Below are 11,996 nucleotides of genomic sequence, written 5' to 3' on the forward strand. Positions count from 1 at the left end.
GCCACGCTCCATTGCAAAGCATTACTTCCGTTAAGGAGGGTCCTCTGTTGGACAGAATTTGGACAGAATTTTCGCGAACCTCCCGGGTCCTAAAGAATCATACACAGAAACTGTAGCCACATTGGATGCTTACTTTAGCCTGGTCCAACCAGACTCTCGTACATTCATTTCATTTGTACAGAGAGTCTGGCCACGCTCCATTGCAAAGCATTACTTCCGTTAAGGAGGGTCCTCTGTTGAAGTTTAAAACTATTGGATCTGTCCAGAGTCACTCTGAATCTGCCATAACCAATCGCTAACGTTTGGTCGTGACGTATATCATGCACCGAAACCGGCCAGAAGCAACAACTAAGAATAATCAGACAAACAAAACTTAGCAAACCTGGTTCTTGCTCCGGCTTTAACTTCTGTATATTCGGCAGTTTTGCAACAACGGACCGAATAGATTTTCTCACGTCTTTCTCCGCTGCCATTACTGAACTAAAACTCAAACTGATGCACGACCTCAACGTCATCGTTCTTAGCCACCCCCATCTGTGCGCTGATTGGTCCTGCAGATTTTTGCAGGAGAAAACGAAACTCTACAGAGCAGTCCCAGACGTAGTACTGAAGCGAAATTAAAATTAAGTGGAAGCACGTAGGAGGGCGGACCCAGGCTATGCTTACTTTACTCCAAGAAAAAATGTTGTGCTGGAGAGACACAAATTCAGATTGAGATCTCAACTACAAGAGGAAACGATTGATGCATTTGTCAATACGTTGCAGAGGCCCCAAACCACCGGGTCGCGACCCAGTACCGGGTCGTGGACAAGTTGCCACCGGGTCACAAAAACGTCCATAAAAAAAATGGTATAATAGCTACGTAATAGCTTAATCGGGTATTTTGTACTTTTAGAGCCTACTTGAAATAACATAAATCATTTCCACTTTTGTACAGAGCCGCACTTTCTCTCTTTCGCGGTCTCTCTCTCTCTCTCTCTCTCTCTCTCTCTACCAGCGCAGTGGCGATTACATTGCTGTCAGAGTTTGAGCTAAAACACAATCGATCAAAAAATTGCAGAGGTATGACTTTATGAATCATTTGCAAATGTACGTCGCAAATCATGTAAATACGCGGAGACGTTAAACTGTGTGACATCGCAAATGTTTGAAAAGAAATTATTTTATTCTTCTGTAAAACAACTTCAGAATTATCCAGTGATCGTGGCACCATGATCAAAATAAACTCTTTTACTGCAGTAAAAATATTTAAACGGCTACACTTTTAATGTAGGTTTAAAAGAAACCTAAACGGTCTTGTATCAATTTTCATTAAAAGCATGATAAACGGGAGTCTCCGTGCCTCCGTGCCCAGCCGCAATTCTTCTGGCATCTCTCCTCCTTCACTGCATTTTTCTTCTGTCCTGTTACTTGAACTTGGGGCTCGAGCCCGACCAAGATTCGAGCTGCCTTCGAGAACAGCAAGCCAAGTTCATTTACTGTTAATTATTAAGACTAAATGGGCAGGCAAACTGAAACAAGATGGCTTTACAACTCTATATAAAATATACTATAAATAAAGCAATTATTAATTTTCCCATGGTTGTTTGATCTTTCTTCCGTTTAAAACATTATACATTTTGCAGAGCAAATTTTTTTAAAGCTGAAACCGGTCCGCGGTGTGAAAAAGGTTGAGACCCCTGCGTTAAGGGAACTGGCCAAATCCTGCGAGTTTGGCAATTTAGAATGTGATATGATACGAGACCAACTTGTAGAGAAATGTTCACACAGACGATTGAGAGACAAACTGCTACAAGAAGAAGGGCTTACATTGGAAAGAGCATTAACTGTTGCTAGAATCTTTGAATCGGCCCAAGCAGAGTCTAAAGTGCTTTCAGAAAACAATGTCAAAGAGAAAGACAGTAATGTTTTTACAAAAAAAGGTGCAAAAGCAGTCAACACTAAAATGAAACAGCAAAATACCGGCAGAGGACAACATCAAAGAGTAACAGCGACATCAAGTGTTACAGATGTGGACTAACAACATACAAAGCAGATGACTGTGGTGCAAAATCAGCAACTTGCCTGTATTGTAAAAAGACTGGTCATTATGCACGTGTTTGCAGAAAGAAAAACAACTCACTGTAAAAAACAATTTGTTGAGTTAACTTAAAAAACTTTGTTACCCCGCTGCCTTAAAATTCTTTGTTAAGTTAACAATATTTTTTTTGTTGAAATAACTTGCACTCAAAGTGGAGTCAACCTTTAAAAATAAGTCAATTTGATGGACTTTCCCAAGTTGCCTTAAGTATTATTTTCTAGTCCAGACAACAAATGTTTTGTTGTTGTAACAAATGAAAATGTGTGTTATCTTAACTAAACAATTTGTGTTGATTAAACTAAAAAAACATTTGTAACCCCACTGCCTTACAATTTCTAGTTAAGATAAACGTTTTTGTGTTGTGTTAACTTGATTAAGATGTTTTCTGCAAATTAGCTTTTAGAAATAACAGTTTACAACACATACCAATACTATGAAGGTAATTTAACGCCTAAAAGATTTGCATGCGCAAGATAAAATTTGTAAGAATGTACTTGACATTGCAAGCGTAAAATAAATTTGCATGTGCAAAAACAGTTTTGTAAAGGTGTAAATCAAGTTGCAAGCGTAAGAAAACAAGTTTTGCAACATTCTACTGTTAATCGTAAGTGTAATTCATGTCTTGTAAAACTGAAACTTCATATTTACGCAAATAAGTATGAACTGTATGCATCTGACCTGTTTTTCCGCGCTTACACTTTTGGCACGGTTTTTGCGCTGAAATACTGCCAAAATCATTGCAAGTCTGCAAACAGTGGTGTGCAATCAAAAGCACACGTTCATGAACGGCAAATTTGAATGAATTGCGCAGAATCTGTCTCTGTGTGAAATAAACCAGTTGTAAATGACTTGTTGCATACGAAGGGAAAACTATTTCCTGAAATAACCCGACATCTACTGGTCCCTCTGCGCTTGCAGTTTTGTCACGATTCTCTCACTGATTTGAGTTTGCAAGCGCGGGGGGGGGGGGGGAGGCGGGGTTATGAAATGAGGCTCCTGATGACTCTCTTGTTTTCTCTTTTCTGACTGGTTTAATAATCCCAGGGGTTCTCTTAGTATTGTCCAAGAGGCTGCAGGAATACTACTATAATGACTTAATACATAAACCATTGAGCTGGCTGACATGTGTTGATTCTGAATTTTAAGCTGGTGTTTTGTAATATTTAATATATAATAATGTAATATATATAAATAAGAACATATATAAAATATATAAAAAGTCAATTTTAGTTATGTAGCGTTTTTAACAATTTTTCATCATATTCAAATAAAATAGAAACAAAGAAAACAGAGAAAGAACATCAAAGCATGGCAGTTTTTAATTATATAGACTAGGATGGAGTATTTGGTGCTACATTGAGTCATTTCTTATTAAGTAATTTTATAAATAGTAGGCTACTCCATTCCTTGCCATATTATTATGGTTTATGATGGAGTACATGAATGTTTTCATTATTGTTAGTAGAACCGTGTAGCATATAATTCCAATTCAAAACTATATTCTATTTAACGTATTTACTAAACAAGTTACTGTAAGATAGGCCTACTATCACAGAAGTAACAAAATTATGTTTATGAATGAAGCGATATTAATGAGAGCAGTTTTACTGTAATGTATAAACGAAAGTTTTAAGTAAAAACTAGCAGCAGTCTTCTAGTAAGCAAGACTACAGGCAGGCTACAGTCAAGTGGTTGAGAAAAGTCCTGGCGTTATATTGAACCAATCAGAATAGAGAAAACAATGAGTCATCAGGTGCCTCATTTCATAACCCCGCCTTCCCACCCGCGCTTGCAAACTCAAATCAGTGAGAGACTCGTGACAAAATTGCAAGCGCAGAGGGACCAATAGATGTCGGGTTATTTCAGGAAATAGTTTTCCCTTCGTATGCAACAAGTCATTTACAACTGGTTTATTTTACACACAGAGACAGATTCTGCGCGATTCATTCATATTTGCCGTTCATGAACGTGTGCTTTTGATTGCACACCACTGTTTGCAGACTTGCAATGCTTTTGGCAGTATTTCAGCGCAAAAACCGTGCCAAAAGTGGTCAGATGCATACAGTTCATACTTATTTGCGTAAATATGAAGTTTCAGTTTTACAAGACATGAATTACACTTACAATTAACAGTAGAATGTTGCAAAACTTGTTTTTTGTGCTTGCAACTTGATGTACACATTTACAAAACTTAAAAATTTATTTTGCGCTTGCAATGTCACATACACAAATTTTATCCTGCACATGCAAATCTTTTAGGCGTTAAATTACCTTCATACAATACTAGTTTATTGTACCATTTAATATGAGTTAAACAAAGTGTTTCAATATCATGAAGTGCATAAATTCATTTTTTAAAGGTGCAGTGTATGAAGGATGTCTTGACAGGAATGCAATATAATATACAAAACTACATTAGTATGGGTGTATAAAGACCTTTTTATAATGAATCATTATTTTTCTATTACCTTAGAATGAGATGTTTTATCTACATACACGAGGGTCCCCTTACATGGAAGTTGCCATTTTGTGACACGTTTCTACAGAAGCCCTTAACGGAAAAACATTTTTGTCTCCGATGATGACGTGTTTTTCCGGTGGCGGCTACTGTAGCTTCTCTATGCGTTTCGAAAGCAAGGGGTGAGCAGTGGGCTGAGCCGTTGGTTGCAATTCGTAACCTTACCACTAGATGCCACTAAAATGTACACATTGCACCTTTAAATATCACAACTTGACACAGAGAATTTGCACAAAAAGCAACTTGTTGCAAAGACCATAAATACTGAAAAGCTGCTTCCACCAATTTCATTAGTTTTTGTAAATCCTTAAAGGTTTACTACTATTTAAAATAAACAGATTAAACTACATCTATTAGGAGTCCGAATTCCTTGGGTACATTTAACATTGTTCATATTCATGTCTGGTATTTACTGACAGTGTATGAAGTGCGTAAAGACTATTTTAAAGTCACAACTTGACACAAACATTACAAAATTTGCAAAAAGGCACACAACAGCCTAGAGGTACTCCAAAAAAAGCTACTTTTTACATAGCAAATTGTTGCAAAAACAATAAACACAAGAAGAACAGCTGCTTCCATAAGGGGTAGTCAATGTTAACAGTGTAAAGCAGACCCATTAGCAGTCCATATACCTTGGGGACATCTGTGATATCAGTAAATACAAGATGTAAAGATGAACATTAAAAGACAAGTTCGGTATTTGACACTTAAAGCCCTGTTTTCAGATTGTTTATGATGAAATAGAACGGTTTTGTTTGAAATTTGGACATATGCAGCTGCCCCGAGAATTTTTGGGTGTTGTTTCACCTCACACCTCTACAATGGTCCTTCCTAAAATGCATTAAACTTTCGTTCACAAAGACGCGAAACTCACCAAGTGGTCAGGGGTGTTCACTGATATGCTCACACAAAATATCGCTGCAAAAGATGCTTTCCAACAGCTGTTTTATCGTAGTTTTTGTCCAACTCCATTGACTTGTATTAGATGAGCTGTGAGGTACAGTATTACTCCGCGCCGGGAACTTTGTTTGTATTCTTGCAATTGGCAAAGGCGGATTATCTCCACCAACTGGAGTGTCTATTATTCAAGCTCTCAACAGAAGAATGTATGGGTGTGAGGTGTTTGGAAAAATAGGTCCACAAGTTTACAACGAATGTTAAAACACCTGTTGGAAAGCATCTTTTGCAGCGATTTTTGTGTGAGCAAATCAGTGAACACCCCTGACCACTCGGTGAGTTTCACGTCTTTGTAAACGAAAGTTTAATGCATTTTAGGAAGGATTGTTCCTGTGCACCTGTCACGGCCAGGGGCTGGCTGTTAATGGCTAAAGCCACGCCCCTTCTCAACTTCCACCTCGAGGAGGTCCCCAAAGCCAACCCAATGACCAGACAACACGAGAACAGGTAAGTAATAATAAAACAATCTTTATTTAAATATTTAAAATAACTTGGGAAATGGGGAAGGGGCAATTAAAACTAGGCTCTTCCTCTGCCTTCCAGGCAGACCACGACACAGGGAGGTGGCAGGAAGGGAAAAAGGGGCAACGGGGGTTCCAGGGGGCTGGTGACCAAAGGTATAGGGGGGGGGGACGTGAAACACAGGCTCCTGCCAAACTCCGCTATCCGTGGCGCCCTCCTCTTCTTTCCTGGAGGCAAAGATAAAATAGTGTGAGTTTTTGGGGTTTGTCTCTCTCTTCACCTGCGTACCTGTGTTGCGCTATGCAGAGACTTCACTGCTCGGGCTCGTACAATTCTTTGTATTAGCTCACTCTCCTTCCTTCACCTTTCCACAGGCAGCGACTGGGACACAAAGACACGTTTAATTTGGAATTGGATAGTTCTCACCTATCTGCCGCTTACAGCTCTTGGTAAGTGTAATTTTCCACAGCTCGTTCTCCTGACGTTCACTCTTGTTCTCTTTTCCTCCACAGGCAGCAGCTGGACACAATAACACGGTTAATTCAGACTTGGATGCTTCTCACCTCTCCGCTGTTTACAGTTCTGGGTACGTATAACTGTCCACAGTTCGTTCTCCTTACGTTCACTCTCGTTCTCTCTTTCTCCACAGGCAGCTTGGACACAATAACACGGTTAATTCAGACTTGGATGCTTCTCACCTCTCCGCTGTTTACAGCTCTGGGTACGTATAACTGTCCACAGTTCGTTCTCCTGACGTTCACTCTCGTCCTCTCTTTCTCCACAAGCAGCTTAGACACAACAACACAGTTAATCCAGACTTGGATGCTTCTCACCTCTCCGCTGTTTACAGCTCAGGGTACGTATAACTGTCCACAGTTCGTTCTCCTGACGTTCACTCTCGTTCTCTCTTTCTCCACAGGCAGCTTGGACACAACAACACGGTTAATTCAGACTTGGATGCTTCTCACCTCTCCGCTGTTTACAGCTCTGGGTATGTATAACCGTCCACAGTTCGTTCTCCTGACGTTCACTCTCGTTCTCTCTTTCTCCACAGGCAGCTTGGACACAACAACACGGTTAATTCAGGCTTAAATGCTTCTCACCTCTCCGCTGTATACAGCTCCTAGTAAGTGCAGCTTTTCCTTAGCTCGCTGTACGGCGTTCTGATCGACAATGTAACGGGGGCGGGCTTACGACGGCTAGCCTACACAGAAGGTCAAACAGGCGATGATTTCCCAGAAGGCGCCGGGGGCAAAACCCTCTCGGCAAGTTCGCTGGTCAGCAGAGGGGCGGAATGTCACACCGTCTCACCGGGCCGAGCGCTGCCCTATCCTCAATACCCGTAGGGCGATCGAATACCGGACAGGGGCGCCCTTTCGTAGAGACCACGGGACGACGGAGCTCCTTCGCCTCTAACTCTGCAACGAGGAAATTATACAGGTAAGGTAGCAATACAAAAGGCCCGTAGTGGTACTCACACACACTGCCAGCTTCCAAATCTTCACCGCCGTTCTCCGAAATCTGTCAACATGCAGACAGGGGCAACTTTCAGAGGCCCACACCGTCACTTCTAACTCAAACCGCACACAGCGTATGATAGATGGTTCTCCCTAGGACCGTTAGCCTCTCCGTCTCTTCCTCAATGAAATAGATGATGTGGGTTACGTCTGACAAGACACACAGCACTTGCACAGCAACCCACGACAATACACAGCACCACTTCAACGTGAAAGGTTTTAAAAATACATGGACTCACCCACCACACTACAGGTGTACATAAGAGACGTCCGACGTCCTCCACTTCGCTTGGGTTGGATGGGGGCGATGACAATACTGCCTGGATATTTAATTCTGCTGCTGTGGCTGCTGAGACAAAATGTTCCTGCGGCTCACCTACCACGCTGGATCAGGGGTAGGGCCGCCCTCGTCCTCCCGGAGGTATTTGGTAAATTCACAGGTTAGTTTTCCACTTCGTTCTAATACAGGAGTTAATACTCACAACAGTCCGTCTTTGTTTACGTTGCAAACTGTTACGTTTCCTTCCTCCTTTGTTCCTCTAAATGTGTCACTTATACCTATGTTTCTTCTCCCCGTAGGGTTTCCTATTACTCCAGCGATTACTGCAGACTGCAAGAGAGAGAGAGAAAGAAAGTATAACCAGCCACCAATGCGTACCGGACGAGCACAGCTCCGCACCTCAACTCACACACTTGATTTGGCTGATTACAGCCCTCGCGATGCTACCGGATGTCCGTTGTTTCCTCTTCCCGGTCTGGGCGGAAACATCCGGGCGGAACCAAAAAGATCGTCACCTTGTGACACACCTATACACCCATTGTAGAGGTGGGAGGTGAAACAACAAACACCCGAAAATTATTGGGGCAGCCGCATATGTCGAAATTTCAGTCAAAACCGTTCTATCACATCACAAACAATCTGAAAACAGGGCCCCAAGCGCAAAACACCGAACCTGTCCCCCAAGTGCATAAAAAGAATAAATGGTTTCAAAATGCCAGAACTTGACACAAACATTACAAAATTAGCTAAAGGCACATAAGAGCTTAGAGGTTCTTCAAAAAAAGCGACTTTTTGCATAGCAACTTGTTGCGAAGACCATGAATACGTGAAGAACAGCGGCTTACACCAATGTTCATTAGAAGTTTTTGTAGGGCCTCAAAGGTGTACTTCATGTGTTTGGGGTAGTCAATGTTAACGGCGTAAAGCAAAACCATTAGCAGTCCATATGCCTTGGGGCCATCCGAGATTTCAGTAACCACCAGACGTTCTTCTAAAATGAGCGATATGTCAATTATTTCCTTTGGAAGCACGTCTCCACATGGCTTCTCACGATTAAACTGCCCGTATGAGTGCCTTTTAGGATGTCTTCAATTTCATCTGATGGCTGAAATTACAAAGATAAAAATAACAAATTAGTGGAGCAAATGGCTCGGAGTCAGATTGAGGCCATTTGGCGTCTGGATCGTAAACAGCCCTAAAATTGTGACTAGATAACCCTGTGTCCTGATAACACAATCACCCAGATATCTACCACCTATCAAGGCTGTAAAGTGGGCAACAATTAAAACAAATGCAGTCTTCAAAGGAGGTTCAAAGGAATCCCACCAGAGAAACCTGAGAGCCGTTCGTTCGACGATCGCCAGAGACACAGCAGGGGGCACAGACTATACGTCTGTGATGAAACCACATTCAAAGATCACAATGAGCTGTTTAAATGTATATATATGTTATATCCCTTTACTGCATGATCATGTATGTGTGATGTAACTGTGTGTTAACACTTTAGGTAGATTTTATTCACTGTAGCATGGTTCATATCTTAGGTATGAAATTATTATTCAACGTAATCTTAAACCCATGTCTTGTCTAGTATCAAATTAATCTACTCTTTATTTCCCAATCATTTCTATGTATCACATTACCATAAGCCGCATCAATGTCATTTAATATCGATTTGAAGAGTTATGGAAACAAACTTTTATCATTATGCAATTATGCAAATGTGATGTCTGAAAGAACAAAGGCTTGTTTCCCCGCGCACACATTGGTCATACACCCAAAATGGGCTGGGCGTGTGAAAGGTCAAAACGGCCTATCGCCCAAGCCATCATTGCTCATTTTGCTCATTTGCTCGATTCGCTCAGTTCGCTCAATCGCTCAGTATCTCAGTCAGTGGCTTAGTTCACTCATGAGCGCTCAATCGCCCGGTTACTTAGGTAACCCGCCAGCGCAGTTTGGAAACTCGCTGAGACTCAACAAGAGTCCCTCGGATTCATTATCTTTTCTCTGAGCCCTGTCTTTCTTCGGGACAGTCTTCCTGGCTTGCACTTTGCGCTAGAGTTCGGAAAACCACGCGGACCAATCTGCCCTACGAAACAACTTAACGGACTACATCTTACGAACACATCTGGACGCTCTCTCTCTCTCCCTCCTTGCTCGCACCGCGTGCAGCAGAAACTTCGCAACGCAACACAAAGAGCCAAATGCAAGTATAAACTTGTTTTACTCGCTGATGTTTAAGCTTTACCCCTTATGAAAAGTAAGGCGCTACTTAGAGATTTTCCGATGGTTTGTGCAGATGTTAAGCAATAGTGCTTTGCCAATCTTTTACTCTCTCTCTCTAGCTTTTTCAATCTTTTCTTTCTCATCTATGTTTTATGTTATTGTATGTGTGTATGTTTAGTTAGTCGTTATATGTACTTCATAAAAGAGGGCGCATGCTCGTGCGGCGACCAACAGCAAGACAGCGTTTTAGCGTTTTAGGTTTTCGTTGTTTGTTTTGTTTTGTTTGATAAAGTGTGGTTTTGTTTTATAAAGTGTGGAAACAAGAAACAGCCACGGATCGGTTGACATCTGTTAACTATTTTTAACTTACGTGTGTATTGTGGAAGAAGCATGGAGTTGATGGTATTGTTGGTTCTGTGGGTGGTGATTGCCTTGGCAGACTCCATGGGTGCATCGTCAAATTCACCGACAATCATCAGATATAGTAGGGAATTTCTGCTACAGTGGAATATCCCTGAGGTAAAAAAACCTTCAGATCTAGTCCTACCTGACTGGAACAACTTTAAAGAACTACGATGTGGAGGAAGTAATCCTACAGGTGCTTATCCACGCCGACCCAGGAAACGCGGTAAGCGAGGAGGAGTTCGGGTAAAACTGAGGAAACAGTCTCTCTCCCGCATTCCTTTGCCGTCAATCATCCTGTCTAATGCGCAATCTCTTCGGAATAAAACGGACGTGTTGCAAGCGCAGGTTCGTCTCCAGCGGGATTTTAGAGATTCATGTCTGTTGGCCATTACAGAAACGTGGCTTTCAGATAGAGACTCGGACTCGGACATTACTATGGACGGGTTTGGAGCTCCGGTGCGCTTGGACAGAGATGCCGTTGCTTCGGGCATGTCACGAGGTGGAGGTATTTGCCTATATGTAAATCAACGGTACTGTAAGAATGTTATTGTGAGGGAAAGATTGTGTACTCAAGATGTAGAATTACTGTCTGTATCGTTACGTCCTGTATACCTGCCACGCGAGTTTCCTCAAATATTTGTTACTATTGTTTATATTCATCCCAGAGCAAATGCTGATAAAGCTTCAGAAAGTATTTTACAAGTAACTCAAAGATTGCAACTTATTTCTCCTGATGCACCAATGTTAATAATGGGTGATTTTAACCATTGTTTGTTGGATAAGACCCTGAGAGACTTTTACCAATATGTCACATGTCCAAGACATAACAGGACTCTAGACTTATGTTATGGTTCCATAAAGGGGGCATATAAATCTCTCCCCCTTCCCCCATTAGGTGGGTCTGACCATAACTGTATCCAACTTGTCCCATTGTATCGCACAGCCCTTAGGAGGGGGAAAATCGTAATCAGACAGTCTAAGAACTGGACTGAAGATTCCATCTCGACCCTTCAAGGGTGTTATGAATGCACTGATTGGGACATGTTTAAAGAGTCATGTGCGGATATAGATGAACTTACTGATGTTGTTAGCTGTTATGTGTCTTATTGTGTGGATAACATTATTCCTGTAAAGTCTGTAAAAGTGTATCCAAACAACAAACCATGGATAACTAAATCACTCAAAGGGCTGCTTATAGAAAGACAGCACGCATTTCAAGAAGGAAATCTCTTAAAATCAAATCAGTTAAAAAAGGAAGTGAAATTGGAGATACATAAGGCAAAGTTGCAGTATAAAGAGAAGATAGAATGTGAGTTAAGAAATGGTAATCTGGGTTCTGTCTGGGATGGCATGAAAACCATAGTTGGGACAAAGCCTAAAAGAGATGTTAATATAGCATTGGAAGGGTATAGAGATGATCTTCAGCTCGCACAAGCATTTAATGAATTTTTTGTTAGATTTGATACTCAGGACTTTGAGAATATTCGGTGTGAGTATAAAAATAAAAAAACTAATTTAACTGCCAATAGATCTATCCCGTTTGAAGAA

This window comes from Misgurnus anguillicaudatus, chromosome 20, assembly GCF_027580225.2.
Source record: "Misgurnus anguillicaudatus chromosome 20, ASM2758022v2, whole genome shotgun sequence".
Lineage (NCBI taxonomy): Eukaryota > Metazoa > Chordata > Actinopteri > Cypriniformes > Cobitidae > Misgurnus > Misgurnus anguillicaudatus.